The sequence below is a fragment of the Gigantopelta aegis genome, chromosome 4 (assembly GCF_016097555.1).
Source record: "Gigantopelta aegis isolate Gae_Host chromosome 4, Gae_host_genome, whole genome shotgun sequence".
NCBI classification, from domain to species: Eukaryota; Metazoa; Mollusca; class Gastropoda; order Neomphalida; family Peltospiridae; genus Gigantopelta; species Gigantopelta aegis.
The window spans coordinates 78,084,532-78,090,571 of record NC_054702.1 but is presented as its reverse complement, the minus strand read 5'-3'; positions in this window follow the sequence as shown (position 1 = coordinate 78,090,571).

Genomic DNA, 6,040 nt, shown 5'->3' with positions numbered 1-6,040 from the left:
ATTGAAGACTTGTTTGTGGTAATTCCGGCCCCATGCAAAAGTAGTGCTTTTTGTGTAAAATGGGGTGTACTCCGGCCTGGTTTAGAGGGTGTGTCTGTTTAAACCAATATGCTGGGAAAAAGAGCTGGACAACAGGGGTTGTCCTTTTCAGGGTATGTGTCCCCCATGCAGGCAAAGGTACATACAAAACTTCACGGGCCTGCTGATATTAATAAAAATGTTATAGCCACTAAGGCTATATAGAAACATATAGCGAAATTAATTGTGGTCTGAGGCCATCTCTACTGGACGACCGAGCGGGAAAACGTCCGCTAGACTGGTTTATGCGCTTCACAGTAAACCAAATGGCCACGCTGAGAACCAATCAAATAGTTTGCGAACGTTAGCGAAACGTTTGCTGGCTGAACTTGAGGCTGATCTTGGTACGCTGTTGACGTGCCTATATCCAATTAAGGTTCAGGTACGTCTACCTTGGGCATAACTTCTGATTTCGCGAGTGACTATGTCTTTGAAGAAGGGCGGGGAAAGGACCGTTTGAAGTGGACGATGAGGTCGCGATGTTGCATTCCAGGACATTCCCAGTCTGCAGCTCGTCGCGGTAAGACGTGTTTGTGCACACTGCACGTGCTTTCGCGGCTCGACTTGGGGATCCTTCACTGTTGTTGTTTTTGTCAACGATGTGAAGTTTTCTACTGGGATGTATGCGGCCATTGGAACTGAATGAATGCTGGAACGCTTCTCGTTTCGACAGTCTGCACCACCAGGTTGGATTCTTTTTTAGCGAGATTCCTTGCCTCCACGTCATTTCTCCGTCTGACTATGTTGACTTGTATTTTTCGTGACTCATATGACGGCCATTCTGCAGAACGCCACGGTTCTTCGCGTTTAGTCTCTACATGTCCGAGCCTGTCCTAGCAGCACTGGAAGATTGACCGCCCCACTCTAAGAAGAAATAGGAAGCGGGGTCGGCCCCTACTACTCTTTTTCTAGACTTTACTTTGTTTTATTGTGATACCATCTCGTATCCTCCGGAGTCGGACCCGTCCGCACCACTATACCAACCCATGACGACTGGATTATACCCTAGTCTGATTCTCTCTCTCGTTCAGACGGATCCGGCTTCTCAAGATCTGTATTTCAGCACAGCACTACACCTTCAACGTCTATTGACTGTCAATCTAGGGATTTTCTTGACGGGATGCAACCCATCTCGTCCCTACAAGTTGTGCACCCTAACGGCCATAACGAGGCCACTCACGTGGACATATAGATCGGACTTTAAAACTTTTAGACCTTCGTTCAAAAGTTTATGTCGAAATTACTTTCTTTTTTTAATATTATTAAATAGTCCGATCCTCTCTTCTTTCTCTTATTTATTTTTGGACTGTCCTTCTAAAATGCTCCAAATTATATAAATATTCGACCGAGCAGTCAATTCTTTTTATTTTTGGCTTGTAACTTTTTTAAAATTCTATTAACTTTTTTACTAATTGCTATTTTAAAAATTTTAAAGGCCCACTATTTAATTTTTCGATGTAAATTTCAAAATTGTCCGCTTATTTTTTTTCTGTCCCGAGACAAGCCCCTGGCTATCCAGAGACAGGCCCCGGGACGGAATTGCTCGAAACTCTAGTGGTATATGAGCATGTAAAAATTATTCGCACTCGCGCACTCGCATTCCAGGAAGTCCAGTGATTGTATTTAATTTGAGATATTTAAAGGAGAGTTCGCACTTGAGTTAACCTGCAACTTGCACTGTACTGTGATCACACATGATTTCACGTAGACAAACTATTAGGGCCGATTATCATACAGAATCCAATATTGTTTTCTATATAACTCTGGTATGATATACTAGTAGATTAATATCTCCTGTGATGTTTTAGATATATCTTCAGTAACATATGAGTTTAGTTACCTAATCATGTATAGAGTTATCTCTTCGAATACGTACGCCTTCTCGACATCGTCTCAGAAATCACCGTACAATTTATTTGAAAATCACACTTTCCGTAGGTTAGTGTTGTACAGGTGTGAAACAGGCATAGCCAAATCCAGTTGAAAATAAGCCTAATAACAACATAAAAAACGCGAATATTCATTTCGTTTTCTTTAATGTTATTTTTCATTATTTGAACTTTGAATCCCATTAGTTTTGCGTCTATTAAAAATCAATGGCTTGCAGATTTTTCAGGACCATTTTCTTTTCTTTGTTCACCGAATTGTTGGTATTATTAAAAAATATTGAAATTAAAATGTTCCCGTTTGTTATGTTATTCAGTATATTATGCTGCACATCGTGATATCGGAATACTCAGAATTCTCGTAAAAAAAAAATACCTTGTCAATTGTTGGTAATTGTACCGTGACATCTTTGCGCCGAGGTGGCATAACACTATTATTATCACACATTTGCGCGATTACTAGTAATTAGTTGTGGAGGCGTGTAATACGATAGTCGGATTAAAATCGCAAATGAAACAAAACCGTGACAGACTTGCAGTAACTAATAGGTCTATATACTTTTTAAATAAATTGTAAGTACAGACATTGATGATGAGCAAATGTTTAACACATAGCATTTAAAAATCAATATTAAATGAAAATGTATTTTCCAAAAACAAATAACTGAAAAGAATATGACTTCCTACTATTGGGGTTGGGTTGGGGGCCAGGGACATATCTCAGTGGTAAAGCGCTCGCCTAATGCGCGGTCGGTCAGTGGTCGATCCCTGCCAGTGGCCCATTGGGCTATTTCTCGTTCCAGCCAGTACACTACGACTGGTTTACCAAAGGCCGTGGTATTTGCTATCCTGTCTGTGGGGTTGTGCATATAAAAAGACCCATTACTACAAATGGAAAAATCTAAGGTTATGTGTCAAAATTATCAAATGTTTGACATCCAGTAGCCGATGAGTAATACATCAATGTGCTCTGGTGGTCTCATTCAACAAAACAAACTTTAACTTTTCTTGCTCTTGATTAATGTTGTATCACCTAATGTTACCAATCATGAAATAAACAAAAAAACCCACAACCCCCCCAAAAAAACCAAACCACCCCCCCCCCCCACAACACCCCCAACCCCCAACCCCAAAAAAAAAAAGAAGAAGAAGAAGAAGAAAAACGCCCTACATTTATATATATGAATAAGGGAAACAAATTAAACAAATTAAACAAGTGTTTCTTTCCTTCTTTCTTCTTAAGAAATACCTGAATCAGTTTCTCTATTTTGAAATGAATGGGTGAGGGTGGGGCATGTTTGCAGTGAAAGTAAAGTAACGGGGGACTATTTAGAGATCACATTTAAAGGCATAAAATATTTGTGATTGTAAAAAAAAAACCGAATTCTCTCAAGGGAGCAGATTGGGTAATAGAATAGGCCTGATTACGTGTTCACGAAGTCAAGGCTGTCTTTCCGACTGACAGCTGTGTGATCAGCGGGGTCCAGTATTTTATCTCTAATTTTCTAAACACGTCAACGAGAGAGAAAAGTACTGTTAGCTAGCCGTATTGATTAAACTCGTCTAGTTTATCTCAAATTTTTTAAATTACATTCTTCTTCTTTATTTTCTCTTTTTCTACCCCCTCCCTCTCTCTCTTCCCCCCTCTCTCTCTCTCTCTCTCTCTCTCTCTCTCTCTCTCTCTCTCTCTCTCTCTCTCTCTCTCTCTCTCTCTCTCTCTCTCTCTCTCTCTCTCTCTCTCTCTCTCTCTCTTAGCCAGACGGTGGAGCCGTAACCAATCACACAGGTTTTTCCCCATCACTTTTGTTTTCCTGTCGCCCCATAACACAGCTCATAGACAGTGTGGTTGCCCCCACCAATGTAGGTACTCCCCAATATAAAAATATGGCTACCACAATGCTCTCTCTCTCTCTCTCTCTCTCTCTCTCTCTCTCTCTCTCTCTCTCTCTCTCTCTCTCTCTCTCTCTCTCTCTCTCTCTCTCTCTCTCTCTCTCTCTCTCTCTCTCTCTCCAGAAGCATTAAAGATTAAACACACGAACTCACGCCTGCCAGATCAACAATGCAAAATCATTTAATTTTTAACTTTTCAGCAAAAACAACCCCCACCCCGTTGTTAAAGCAAAACATCAATTATCTGTAATGATATGAAGACAGGCGTTGTCAGCGAGTATGTGAAACAAAGAGCTGACCATTCTTGGTCAGTTCAAATTTCCTTTATGAAATATTAATAAAACACTTCGTCTTTCATGAGTGACCTTAAAATCTGAAAATATTGAACCGCATATTTCTCCCGCAGCATACACTATAACAGAGTTTTAAACATAACATATTTTCTTGTTCAGTAAAAAAAATCAACAAAACAAAATAATAGCATTTTAGTTTTGTTTTAAGCTGAGGCTTTATATTGTAACAATTAATCCTCTACATAGATGCTTTTCCACCAGATGACCTACCCAGATTTTGTAACAAACAAAAAATGTAACAATGCGTCCTTGAGTCAAATTAATATTGTGAACACTTTCTAAAAAATCTTTATCATGCTGCTTATTACGAGCCGAGAGGATATTAATTTTTATCATCATCATCGATTGCCCAATTCCTTATTTTTTGAAGGCGTTATCGAACAGACCGACTTAGTAACAGTCGCATGTTGTACAGTCGTAAAAATGTAATCGCTTTATGGAGACTGAGCTCATAATCAGTGAGCATATTAGAGGTCGCCCGTGTTCCCTTATCATGTTAGATAAGGCTTTTAGCTGCTGGTGTTATTGACCTGTCTGAACTGAACTGAACTGAACTGAACATTTATTTCTCTCAGGCCGTAATCCACGGCATATGAGGAACAATATATAATACAACAATTCACACTTTTTAACAAGATGACAGAGTAAAACTATTCACATAAGTATATCTACATAAAACGAACATGGGAATATAATTATAAATAATTGGTTTGGGTTTGCATACAATAAAGCTATGAAAGGATCTTGTTCCTTTTTGTGGGATTACAGCGAAGAGTTGCATCTGCATCTTGTTGCTAACGATCATAATGTGCTGATAATGTCAGGTTTAAAATAAAAATCAACTGCGTTATTTTATTTTTTATTATGATTATTATTATTTTTTTTTTTAATTCCAGTGCAGTTAGCATTTGATTAATACAGATGGAAGGTTTCCTCAAGGACATATAAGATTATTAAACGAGGTGCTGGGATGTCGTTATACAAATATATTGATGAACAGAAAAACAGGGTTCGCACCAACATTAACAGGAAACAGTGACTGCAAGCAAAACCCTAATTTTTATGTCAGGAAGTCAACCGTGTTACTGACATTCATCCTCACATTACTGACATTCAACCTCACATTACTGACATTCATCCTCACATTACTGACATTCAACCTCACATTACTGACATTCAACCTCACGTTACTGACATTCAATTCCACAATATATGTGTGTACTTTATTCAGACACTACGATGCTAACAGTGACTGGAATGTGTAAAAATTAAAGTTTGCTTTGCTTAACGTCAATTCTAGAGAAGTTTAGTTTCTTAATCATCGGCTATTGGATGTCAAACATTTGGTAATTTCGACATATTATAGTCTCAAAGAGAAAACCCGCTTCATAATTTCATTAGTAGCCAGGGATCTTTTATATGCACCATCCCACATACAGGATAGCACATACCACGGCCTGTTATATACCAGTCGTGGTGCACTAGCTGGAACGAGAAATAGCCTGACTGAAATTTGGTTTACAGTATCAAGTGTTCTTTTATTTCAGCGTAAAATCCATACAACTTTTAAACTAACTGCTGTTAAAGGTACTTCACCTTCTTAAAACATTCTATTTTATTTCTGTTTAAAACTGGGGGGGGGGGGTTGCTACAAATAGTCAATTCTTCACATCTAATTCATGTGAAATACATAGTTGAGCGTATAACCAGTCACCTATAAATTCGTTTAATACTTCACCACTACACACGTTTTTCGGAGACGGTTAAATGTTTGTGTTGGTGATCAGTGACCTGTTCAGGTGAACAAGCGATCGTGGTCGGTCGCTAGACTGG